This window comes from Chrysochloris asiatica, unplaced genomic scaffold (genome assembly GCF_000296735.1).
Source record: "Chrysochloris asiatica unplaced genomic scaffold, ChrAsi1.0 scaffold00435, whole genome shotgun sequence".
NCBI classification, from domain to species: domain Eukaryota; kingdom Metazoa; phylum Chordata; class Mammalia; order Afrosoricida; family Chrysochloridae; genus Chrysochloris; species Chrysochloris asiatica.
In genome coordinates, this window is record NW_006408953.1 from 240,161 (window position 1) to 253,745 (window position 13,585).

The following is a 13,585-nucleotide window of genomic DNA, read 5'->3' on the forward strand; positions in this document are numbered from 1 at the left end:
AAACATAGGAGCAGAGATCCAGGTGATGAGGAGGTAAGGTAGATTTCAGGATAAAACAGGCTGTTTTAAATTGAGGACAAAATTAAAAGAATATAGGGTAAACTCAAAGAAAATTAATGTTTCACAACATATCAAGAACATGAAAATCCAAGAGGAACATGGAAACATTAAAACAATTAAGCAATCAACAAGAAAGAACAACAACAAAAAAACCCATGAACTCAGCAGAGGAAATCAATGCAGAACAAAGAAACCAGCAGCAGCACACACAAAAAAAACATATAATAACAGCAATTCATACCTATCAATAATTACACTGAATATTAAAGGATTAAATGCATTAGTTAAGAAGGAGGCTCCGGGATATCTGGGCTATATTCCTTGGGCCCTTTCACCCACGCTCCATGTGGAAGATGATAGCTGCTGTCTGCCATGTGTTGTGGGGTGCCGCCTAGAAGCCAGCTAGCAGAGTGCTTGTGGCACCTTGTAACTTTGCCAGTGATGCTACATTTGAAATTAAGATATGTGATATTCATCGGTTGGAAGAGGGTCCCCCTGTTACAACCATGCTCACCAGGGAGGATGGGCTCCGATACTATAGGATGATGCACACCATCCACAAATGGAGCTGAAGGCAGACCAACTGCCTTTTGTTTGATGGCCAGGAAGCATGCTGTGTGGGGCTCAAGGCTAGTATAAATCCTATGGATCATCTAATTATTGCCTATCAGTCTCATGGCTATACCTTTACTCATGGTCTTACTGTCAAAGAAATTCTAGCAGAACTAACAGGATGAAGAGGTTGTTGTTGTTAGGTGTCATCGAGTGGGTACCAACTCACAGAAACTCTATGGACAACAGAATGAAACACTGTCTGATCCTGGGCTAACCTCACAATCGTTGCTATGCTTAAGCCTATTGATGCTGCCACTTTGCCAATCCATCTTTCTGGGTGTTCTCCTCTTTTTCACTGATGCTCCACCCTAACAAACATGACATCCTTCTCCAGAGATTTGTCCCTCCTGAAAACACGTCCAAAGTATGAGAGACGAAACCTGGCCATCCTGGCCTCCAAGCAGCACCCCAGACGCACATCCTCCAACACAGACCTGTTGATTCTTTTGTCAGTCAATGGCACTTTTAATATTATCCTACAACACTGTAACTTGAAAACATCAATTCTTCTGTGGTCTTCTTTATTCACTATCCAGTTTTTGCATGCATATGAGGTTATTAAAAATACCATGGCTTGAGTCAGGCACACCACAGTCCTCAAGTTGACATCTTTGTTCTTCAACACTTCAAAATGTTCTTGTGAAGTGCATTTGCCTAATGCAATATGTCATTTGATTTCTTGATGCTGCTTCCATGAGTGTTGATAGTTGATCCAAGAAGAATGGAGTTTTTGATAACTTCAATCTTTTCTCCATTGATGAGAATGTTGTTTTTTGTTCCAGTGGTGAGGATTTTTTTTTTTTTTTCTTGACATTGAGACGCAATTCATACTGAAGGCTGTGCTCTTTGATCTTTATCAGTATTTTAAGTCCTCTTTACTTTCAGCAAGCAAGTCTGTATGATATCCATATCAAAGGTTGTTAATGAGTCTTCCTCCAATCCTGGTGTCACGTTTATCTTCATATAACCTAGCTTCTATATGTATAGTGAAAGAATACAACCTTGTCACGCACCTTTCTTAATTTTAAAACATTCAGTGTTCCCATGTTCCACCCAAACAACTGCCCGCTTATCCATGTGCAGGTTCCTCATGAGCACAATTAAGTGTTCTGGAATACTCATACTTCGCAATGTTGTCTATAGCTTGCCATGATTCACACAATCGAAAGCCTTTGCATAGTCAATAAAGCACAGGTAAACATCTTTCTGATATTCTCTGCTTTCAGCCAAGATAAATAGGATATCAGCAACGATATCCTTCGTTCCACCGCCTCTTCTGAATCCAACTTGAACTTCTGAAATTTCTCTGTCAATGTATGCTTGTAGCCATTTCTGTAAGACCTTTAGTAAACCTTTACTCACATGGGATATCAAAGATATTGTCCGGTAATTTCTGCATTCTATTGGGTCACCTCTCTTTGGAATGGGTACAAATACGGATCTTTTCCAAACAGTCAGTCAGATAGTTGTCTTCCAAATTTCTTGGCAGAGATGAGTGAGTGACTCCTGTGCTACCTCACTGTCTTGGAAGATTCAATTTTTAGTCTATCAATTCCTGGTACCTTGTTCCTTGCCAATTCCTTCAATGCACTTTGGACTTCCTCCTTCAATATCATTGGCTTTTCATAATATGCTACCTCTTGAAACTGTTGAACATCAACTATTTCCTTTTGATACAATGACTCTGTGTATTCCTCCCATCTTCTTTTGATGCTTTCATCATACTTCAATAATTTTCCCAGAGAATTCTTCAATAACCAAAGTCGAGGCTTGATTTTTTTACTTAAGTTCTCCTAGCTTGAGAAATGCTGAATGTGTTCTTCCTTTTTGGTTTTTTGACTCCAGATCTTTGCACATTTTGTTGTAATGAGGTTGTGCTAAAGGAAAAGAGGATCAATGCTTATGTGCACCAAGAACTTCTATGGGGGCAATGTCATTGTCGGGGTTCAGGTGCCCTTGGGATCTGGAATTGTTCTGACCTGCAAGTACAATGGAAAAGATGAGGTCTTCTTGACTCTGTATGGTGATGGTGCTGCTAACCAGGGTCAAATATTTGAAGTTTACAATATGGCAGTTTTGATGAAATTACTGTGCATTTTCATCTGCAAGAATAACCACTATGGCATGGAAATATCTCGAGAGAGAGCAACAGCAGCCTATACTGACTACTACAAGAGGAGTAATTTCGTTCCTGGTTTGAGGGTAGATGGAATGAATGTCCGTGAGGCTACAAGGTTTGCAGCTGCCTATTGCAGATCAGGGAAGGGGCCTATACTGATGGAGCTGCAGACTTACTGTTACCATGGACACAGTATAAATGACCCTGTAGTTAGTTACCATACACTAGAATAAATTTAGGAAGTAAGAAGTAAGAGCGATCCCATTATGCTTCTCAAGGATAGAATGGTGAACAATGACCTTTTCAGTGTGGAAGAGCTAAAGGAAAATTATGCTGAAGTGAGGAAGGAAATTTGGAATGCAGCCCAGTTTGCTACAGCTGATCCTGAGTCAACTTTGGAAGAATTAGGATATCACACCTACAACTAGCCAAAAAACCATGAACTCAGTCCACAACTTCAGAACTGGAAACCAATTCTATCAAAATCTTGAATGAGTTTTGAAGACCTCAAGCAAAATTTGAAATTGCAGTCATAGTTAACATCAATTATGAGATGTTGAAAAGGGAATCCAGCAAATGTGTTATTGGATTGAATTCACAAAACAGTGATAAAATTTTGTTGCTGTTGGAGTTCCTGGTTCTCTAAAAGCGCCGACCGAATGGCCTCCCAGAACCGCAACCCAGCCGAAGCCAGCGTCGTTGCCGCCCGGAAAGGGGCTGAGCCCAGCGGGGGCGCTGCCCGGGGCTCCGTGCGCAAGAGGTTACAGCAGGAGCTGATGACCCTCATGATGTCTGGTGACAAAGGCATTTCTGCCTTCCCTGAATCAGACAACCTTTTCAAGTGGGTGGGGACCATCCATGGAGCAGCTGGCACAGTATATGAAGACCTGAGGTAAAAGCTCTCCCTCGAGTTCCCCAGTGGCTACCCTTACAACGCGCCCACAGTGAAGTTCCTCACGCCCTGCTACCACCCCAACGTGGACACTCAGGGTAACATCTGTCTAGACATCCTGAAGGACAAGTGGTCTGCCCTCTATGACGTCAGGACCATCCTCCTCTCAATCCAGAGCCTGCTAGGAGAACCCAATATTGATAGCCCTTTGAACACACACGCTGCCGAACTCTGGAAAAACCCCACAGCCTTTAAGAAATACCTGCAGGAAACCTACTCAAAGCAAGTCTCCAGCCAAGAGTCTTAAACTGTGCCGTCATTTTTGTTTGTTTTTAAATTAATTCTCCTTTTGAGCCCCGATGATGACTATATTAAATAAATACATTTTGGATTTGCAAAAAAAAAAAAAAAAAATTGTTACTGCTGTCAGGTGCTGTCAAGTGGGTTCCAACTCATTGAGATCCAAAGCATAGTAGAATGGAACACTGCCTTATCCGGCATCATCTTCATAATTGTTGTTACACTTCAGTCCATTGTTGCTGCCATGGTGTCAAACTATCATGCTGGAGGTCTTCCTTTTTTTCCCCCAAGCATAATGTCCTTTATCAAGCATAATATCCACATCATGCTTGGTAAAACATTACTCCACTTTACCAAGTATTTCTTCTCCAAGGATTGGTGCCATTAGTTAACAAGTCTGAAGAATGAGAGACAAAGTCTACAATTCCTTGCTTCAAAGGAACATTTTGACTGTACTTCCAACACAGATTTGATTGTTCTTCTGGCAGACCATAGTACTTTAATTATTCTTCTCCAACACCATAATTCAAACATATCAATTGTTCTATGATCTCCTTTAATCATAGTCCAACTTTCACATGCATATGAGACAATAGAAAATCCCATGGATTGGGTCAGACACACATTATTCCTCAAAGTGATATATTTTCTCTAGAACAGTTTATTTATATATACATATATATACAAACCAAAAAAAGAATGTCCATATGTAGATGATACAACCTTGCTTGCTGAAAGTGAAGAGGACTTAAAACATTTACTGATGAAGGTCAAAGAGCACAGCCTTCGATATGGATTACATCTCAATATCAAGAAAACAAAAATCCTCACCACTGGACCAATAAACAACATTCTTATCAACAGAGAAAAGATTGAAGTTGTCAAGGACTTCATCTTGGATCAACTATCAACACTCATGGAAACAGCAGTCAAGAGATCAGACAACATATCGCAATAGGCAAATCTGCTACAAAGGAACTTTTCAAAGTGTTGAAGAGCAAAGATGTCAGTGTGAGGACTAAGGTACACCTGAACCAAGCCATGGTATTTTCAATAACCTCATATGCATGTGAAAGCTGGACAGTGAATAATGAAGGTCATAGAAGAATTGATGCCTTTGAATCATGGTGTTGGAGGAGAATACTAAAAGTGCCATGGGCTACCAAAAGAAACAATAGATCTGTTTTGGAAGAAGTACAGCCAGAGTGCTCCTTGGAGGCCAAGATGGCTAAACTTCGTCTCTCATACTTTGGACATATTGTCAGGAAGGAACAGTTTCTAGAGAAGGATATCATGCTGGGTAAGATGGAGGGTCAGAGAAAAAGAGGAAGACCCCCAACGAGATGGATTGGCCAGGTGGCAAGCATCGATGGACTCAAGTGTGGCATCGGTAGTGAGGTTGGCCCAGGATCGGATATTGTTTCGTTCTGTTGTGCATGGGGTCACTATGAGTTGGTGCCTGGTAAAGGACATTATGCTTGGAAAAAACAGGAAGACTTCCAGCAAGATGGTTTGACACCATGGCAGAAACAATGGACTGAAGTGTAACAACAATTGTGACGATGGTGCTGGATAAGGCAGTGTTTCATTCTGTTGTACTTTGGATCTCAGTGAGTTGGAACCCACTTGACAGCACCTAAAAACAGCATTCTTTTCAATGTTGTCCATATTTTGTCATGAACCACATAGTAAAAAGCCTCTGTATAGTCAATAAAGCAAAAGGAGACATATTTCTTGTATTCTCTACTTTCAGCTAATACTCATCTGATGTCAGTAATACTATCCCTAATTATCATTAGGCCTCCAGCATGGCGTCAGTTGTTGAAAGATTTCAATTTGTATACTGTTAATTTCTAGAGCTTTGTTTTTCCCCAATATCTTCAGTGTACATTGGACTTCTTCCTTTTGTACCAAGAGGCCATGACAAGAAATGATTGCAGAAGTGACAGCAAAGTCAGTGTCATGGAGCGACAGATCATGTTCAGGCTCTAGGTCTTTGTACTGAATAAAGCTGAGTATCTAAGGGCAGGAAACTGGCTTAAAGAATGTGTCCTTTGGGCATTCACACACTGCCTAAGATAACTTTTAACATGTGCTTGAGCAGGACAGAGGTGAAAGGACCATTTTACTGAGCTTCTGAACGCAAGATTGAGACGTACCTCTAGTATGGAAGACAAGAGGTATTCCTGAGTGGAGAACTGCATCCTTAGTTGGATTTGATCCTGAATTGTAACCTGTTCCCTTCCCTAAAAAACTCTATAATCAAGAATATTGTTATGAAGTCTGTGTGACCATTGCAATGGATTATTGAACCCAGAAGTGAAACAGAGATTGCTGTGGGATGTATGATGGTGTTAGAATAGGGTAGAGAAGGTTGAAGTGTGGAAGCATGTTTGACCTCTGTTTCATAGGAATTGGCCTCTAGCTGATTTTGAGTTTGATTCTCTTTCCCTCTTCTGAAGCCAGGGGAAGTCAGACACTGTCTCCACATGCTCTTTCCAACTACGTTTTGAAATGTTCTGTTTAGCTCTCTAACTTCCTCATTTTTTCCATTCTCTTCAACATCTTTACACTGGAGAGAAGGTTTAAGAGTCTCTACTGACATCCATTTTAGTCTTTTCTTTCATTCCTATATTTTTAATGACCTTTTGATTTCTTCCTGTATGATATTCTTGATGTCATCCCAGAATGCTTCTGGTCTTTGGTCATTAGTGTCTTATGTAACAAGTGTGTTCTTGATTTGGTTTCTAAATTCAGGTGGGGTATGTTCAAGGTCATATTTTAGCTCTTATAGACTTGTTTTAATGTTCTTCAGCTTCAACCTGAACTTGCTGAACTTCAACAATGAATCATTGGTGGTCTGTTTTACAGTAGCATCTGGACTTATTTTGACTGATATTGAACTTTTCCACAACATTTTCCTACAAATGTATTCAATTTGATTTTTTCTGTATTTTGTCTGGTGAGGTCCATGTTTATAAAGCATATTTTCGATGAATATGTTGTATAAACCATATTTTTGATGAATAAGTCATTGGTCTTGCAAATTTTTATCATGTAATTTCTCACATCATTTCTATCACCAAGGTCATATTTTACAATTATGAATCTTTCCTCATTGTTTCCAATCACCAGCAATTATCAGTGCATCTTGATTGCTTGTTTGTTCAATTTTAGACTAATAAATTTTGTAGGATTTTTCTAATTTATCATTACTGGTGTAGTGGTTGTGGTGTAAATTTGAATAATAATATTATTAACAGTTTTTTTTTTTTTTTTAGTTGGCATTTGCATATTATCCCATAACAAGCAGTGTTATACTTCAAGATAGACCTTGATTAGACCGTGATATGTTCTTTTTGCTGTTGAATGCTACTCCAATCCTCTTCAATTTGTCATTCTTGTCATCGTAAACTATATGATTGCCAGATTCAAAATGGTCAATACCAGCTCACTAATGCCTGTGACTATTAATCTTTATGTGTCCCATTTCATTTTTGACAACTTCAAATTTTCCTATATTCTTGCTTCATAGATTCCATGTTCTGATTAGTAACAGATGTTAATTTGGATCTGTTTCTTCTCATTTTGCATTGTGCCCCATCAGCAAATGAAGGTCCTAAATGCTTTACTCTGTATGCATCCTCATGATCAACTTCTTTAAGGAGGCTGTTCCTCTCCCATCATATTTTGAATGTCTTCATCTTCTTGTCAATATTCTGGTGCTAGCCATAATATTTTCATCTTTTGACATTATATTTGATAATGTTTTATGGCTATTCACAAGGTTTTCAGGGGCTGAACATTCAGAATTAGTCTTCCTTTCCTCTTTCCTAGTCTGTCTTAGTCTAGATGCTCTACTGAAACATAGCCATCATGAGTGATCCTGATGATGTTTAAAATACTGGTGGCATAGCTTCTAGATTCACAGCAACACAGAAACCACCACATTATGACATACTGACAGACAAGTGATGGTCTGATAAAATAAATGGAAGTGATTTTAAGACTCTATATTTTTGCATCAGTAGAAACCTAATATAATGAAAACCTTACAAATAAATTCTATATATATATGACCTTGTTAAAAAATACATAAATATTTCTAAAGAGAGAGCTCAAAACCCTGAAACTTACAGATGAAGTATTTTTGTTTTGTTTTGTTTTTTCCAATGTATAATTGCTTTTGGACTTTTTCCAGTATAAATAAATTCTGTTAATGAATAAAGAAATTGTACATTTCTGGAATGTATATATCTGAAAAACATCCTTTAAGAATATTTTATTTTTATATGAGTACTAAATTTTTTATGACATGGCACATAATTATATTTTCAAAGTGGAATTACAGAAATTCATAATTGTTCTAAGTTTCTTTACATGATAAAATTAACCTTCAAAACTGCTTTACCATGTGGGGAATATTATTCTTTTTATATTAAATATGGCAAGGGATAGACACAAAAGGTTAGTATTTTACCCAATGCTACAGAGCTTGTAAGAGGTAGATCTGGTATTTGAACCCAGATGTAGCTCTTAGAATGTCAATCAATTCAAAATAAGAAATATAAAGGTTACACAGATGCTATCCTTTCCCTCAGAGAAAATTTCAGTACTCATGTATATTTAATTATTCATTTTGGCATGGAGTGAATTTAAGGAGTTAAGCTCCACTGAAACAGATTCTTCTAAATTTAAAGTTAAAGATATTTGAAACAGTAGTAGAGAGCATAGATCAATCTTTCCTGTATACATTTATGAATTTGCTTTATAGATTTATACTATATACTTACCAAAATATAAGGAATTAAAATAGTTCATAGTAAGCAGTAAGCATATGATTAATTTTCCAAATTATATTTTTGACAGATGATAAATGTGTACAATACATATGGAAAAACTTACTTTAAAAATTAACCTTTGGTGGCCCTGAGACCTTTTTGCACTCCATTCAAAGAAGAAACTGACAAAGCCTGCAATAAAGACTTAATTAAGACTCTAAGAGCATCAGCTATGTTTGTTAAATCTCAATTCTAATGTTAATTCCTGTTCCACGTCAATCAATCAATCAAAGTCTATTTTATTCTTCTACTACAAAAAAATAGATCTGTTTTGGAAGAAGTGCAGCCAGAGTGCTCCTTGGAGGCCAGGATGGCTAGGCTTCGTCTCTCCTACTTTGGACATATTGTCCGGAGGAAACAGTCACTGGAGAAGGATGTCATGCTGGGTAGGGTGGAGGGTCAGAGAAAAAGAGGAAGACCCCCAACGAGATGGATAAGCCAGGTGGCATCATTGATGGACTCAAGTGTGGCAGCGGTAGTGAGGTTGGCCCAGGATCGAACATTGTTTCGTTCTGCTGTGCATGGGGTTGCTATGAGTTGGTTCCGACTCGATGGCACATGACAACAACATGACAACTACAAAAACAAAAATAAAACTATCTAACTATATCTTAAAAGATAGATTATGTGTGGTTTGAAGTTTACGTTAATCAATGTCTATCAGATACCACCAGTAGTTAGAGTTTCTCTCTTCTAGTAAACCTAAACCCCATCTATTCTGCACGTTGTCTTGACAACAGTGTGCATCGAGTTAATATGTATACACATAAGCACACAGAATAACTAAATTCATTAAAGTTTGTAGTCATTAAGTTAACAGGTTTCACATTCTCACTGTTCAAAATAACTGTTTACCATATTCCTCTCACCTTTGAAATATATAAATCTGCCCCTATCTTCTCATTATCAATAGATAATTTCCCTCCATTTTCGTATGAGAGGAAAACTGAAGAAATCTGAAGAGACTAATTTTGCTGTCTTCAAATTAAGCAACTCACCTCTCTTTACCAATGTTTTCTTTTAGTTCTATCAATGCTACAAATTAACTGTTATTTCTCTCTGAAGTCAGCTCTTCTGAGTGGTACAGCAATCTCCATTCTTTTGTCCATATTCTATGATTTTGTTCTACAGCTATCTTCTGCAACTTTAATTAACTTCTTCTGACTGTTTCACTCCTATTAGGTTAAGCACATGTTGCGGTAAATCCATTATTTTAAAAAAGACAGGAAAACCATCTTCCTATTCCAAAATGCCACTAATTTGCTTCTTCAATTCCTCTTTATCCAAATTGTATTACACATATTGATTATATTTACTGTGTTATAATCTTATATCTCTTTCATAAAAATTATTTTATTACAAAATGTTTCATATTTCAAAGCATAACATATTTTAATACTAAAATGTCATTTGCTTTAAAATGGATTATTGTTTTATTTTCCTGCAAGAAAGAATAAATACTATTAACTACAACTATTGTTATTGTTATGTGCCGTCGAGTTGGTTCTGACCCATAGCGACCCTATACAGGCTTTCCAAGGATGTAAATCTTTATGGGAGCAGAAAGCCTCATCTTTCTCTAGCGGAACGACTGGTAGTTTCAAACTGCTGACCTTGCGGTTCACAGCCCGATTAGTAACCACTAAGCTTCGTCTCTCCTACTTTGGACATGTAGTCCGGAGGAAACAATCGTTGGAGAAGGATGTCATGCTGGGTAGGGTGGAGGGTCAGAGAAAAAGAGGAAGACCCCCAACGAGATGGATCAGCCAGGTGGCATCATTGATGGACTCGGGGGTGGCAGCATTGGTGAGGTTGGCCCAGGATCGAGCATTGTTTCGTTCTGCTGTGCATGGGGTCGCTATGAGTCGGTTCCTACTCGATGGCACCTGACAACAACAACAACAAATGCTACCAGAGCTATAGCGCAGCATTAACTGACAGAGTTATTACAGTTTCAGAGACGAGATAATATAAAATGGTAAGGGAACCTATGGGATTCTAAAGAAAGTGGCAAGAAACATTCTGATTATATAATATTGATATTCTCAATGAAAAAGAAATGATATAATTGATCACTTCAGATTTTTATAAACCTAATTCTAAAAATGGAGTCCTGATGTGGTGCTGTGGGTTAATGCACCAGACTGCAAAGCCTTTTGAACTGCAAGGTCGGCAGTTCAAGCTCACCAGCTGCTCCTCGGCTACCCTATACAGGTTCATTATGGGTGGGAACCGACTGAGCGGCACTTCCCAACAACAACAACAATTAAATTAAAGAATTATTTGGATTACAAGAATGTTTGATAGTATAAAGGAAGCATATTCTTATTGTTATTAAGTTCTGTCAACCCTGTTCTTGTTCATATTAACCATAGGTTTTGTTTAAGTCATCACATTTTTGTATAACAGTCTAATGCTCACCCTACATCATCACACCATAACTCCAAGGAGCCGTATAAGAATAATAATAAAAATTCATGTTCTTCTTCTTTTTTTTTTTTTTTAAATGTGCCTTCTAGTTGATTTCAGCACATAGGGACACTATGCATGAGATCAGGATACACTGCCTGGTCCTATGCCATCCTCAAAATTGTTTTCATTTTTAAGCCTATCATTGCTATCACTGTGTCAGTCCACCTTCTCATTAGTAAAACACACTTTTGAAAAATGATATGTGTTTAAAAAAGAAGAAAAATATTTTACAAAATATTATTAAAAGAGCAAGGAAGATAGTTTATAGTGGGTAAATGGGTCATAAAAAGATAAAACCTAAACATTGAGCATTAGACTTTTCTAGTTTTTTTTTCTATAAAATAGAATGATCATTAAGAAAACATTAATTAGGAAATCAAACTTTTGAAAATAGTTTTGTTTTTTCAGTGCATATTCATTAATCTTAAACAAGTGGAATCTAATTTTTCAAAAATCACAATAACTCATATGCACATTAATTTCATTGCTTGTTTTTTGTCAAAAATATCATAAGACTAATGTCGCTGGTATTCTTGGAAGTAAATATTTATTGTATGATATGAGCTGAAACAACCGCCACTTTTTAAAGCTAGACATATCTGAATAAATCTCCTATGTATCTGTCAAACATTTAAGTGTCCTTTAAAATTGAATAATAGATGCATTTTTACTATTCATCAGGTGACTTATTTTTCTCTAAACATATCTATTAAAATTGTGCTTTGAAATCATCATAATTACTTGTAAGATGCACTTTATATGCAGTAAGAAATATTTGTATTTTACTTTAAGCTTGTGATACTCATTTGCAGAAAATATTTATCATTAACCTTGGGAGTTTTATTTATTTATTTGATTTTTTCTGGTTGAAGAAAACATGATTTAGCTCTTAGTGGACTAGTATGACTGGGGGCTGCTCTATTTGCAATCACAGCGTCCTTGGGGATGGTGCTAATTCGATCTGAACCATTATAAAGACTTTAAATCTTCACATTCAAAGTTCTAGAATTATGTTACAGATGTCTTTACCTCATTACATGGTTACTAGGGGATTGTTTCATCTGGTGCACATTGATACTGTGTGTACCTTAACAAGCAATCTGGCATAAGCCTTCTGTTTATAGCACTACAAAACATAGCATTGTTATATATCATGGGTAATGTTAATTACACTGCTGTGCTAGGCATCATTAAACTTCAAAATGCTCAAAGGCATGTCAGGAGGATTTGTTTTTACTTAAGCTAAACTGCTTTTTAAGACTCAGATTTAAAATAAACAATTTGTATGACATTGGAATGTAGTACAGTAGACTATTGCTTTACCAGATTTGTTTGAGACATATGCTGGCAAGTTTAAGTTGTGGATGAAATCTAATCCTTTTTATTCAAGGGTGTTTTCATTATTTTAATTAATTCCTAATAAGTAGTATGGTACATAATTGTGTTCTTAGCTTTGGTCGAAAGAAACAAGTTGGCAAGTTCAAGTTGTGAATAGAATTTAACTCTTCTTATTTAATAGAGTTTCCATTCTTTCAATTAATTCTCAATAATTCCATTTCACTTTACTTAATCAGGCATGTATTTAATATTCATTTTTTCAGATGAAAGAATCCTGGTACTGCACTGTAGAATCTGCATTGGACTTTGAACCACAAGACTGGCAACTCAAGCCCACCAGCTGCTCCTTGTAAACCCTCTGAGTCATAACAGACATGACTGCACTTAACTACAACAATTAGGATAAGGAGGAGCCTTGTGGTGTTGTAGGTTAAACAGTGGACTGTTAGCCTCAAGATCCTCAGTTGAAACTGACCAGCTGCTCACTGGAAATCCAATACAGGGTCACTATCAGTCAGAACTAACTAGATGGCATTTAACAACAACAACATTTAATTAAAGGAGTCCTGGTTTGGTACTCTAGGATAAGCATTACACTTTTAACTGCAAGGTCAGAGGTTCAACCATGAGTCCCAATCAGTTACTTCGAGTTCTGGTGTGGCATTGTAGGTTAAGTGCTGGACTGCAACGTCTGTTTGAACTGCAAAATTCACAATTGAAGCTCAACGATCCCTTGTAGGAAAACCTATACAGGGTCACTATGAGTCAGAACCAACTCTATAGGACTTAATAAAATAAGAACAACCTAACAACTTGGCAGGAATTAAGAAGCTTGTACAAAGAAAAGTTATATGAAGTAAATTCAAGATACCAAGCATCTACATACCTGAGCAGTTCTACAAAAAGTTATAATTAAATAAGATGTCAAAACAGAACATATAATATATA

At 37.1% G+C, this 13,585-nt stretch overlaps 2 pseudogenes; both read left to right on the forward strand.

Moving 5' to 3' along the window:
• Positions 1 to 404: 404 nt before the first annotated feature.
• Positions 405 to 3,222, forward strand: LOC102825481 (annotated as a pseudogene).
• A 231-nt stretch (positions 3,223 to 3,453) lies between these two features.
• LOC102826619 lies at positions 3,454 to 3,993 on the forward strand (annotated as a pseudogene).
• The last annotated feature ends 9,592 nt before the right edge of the window (positions 3,994 to 13,585 follow it).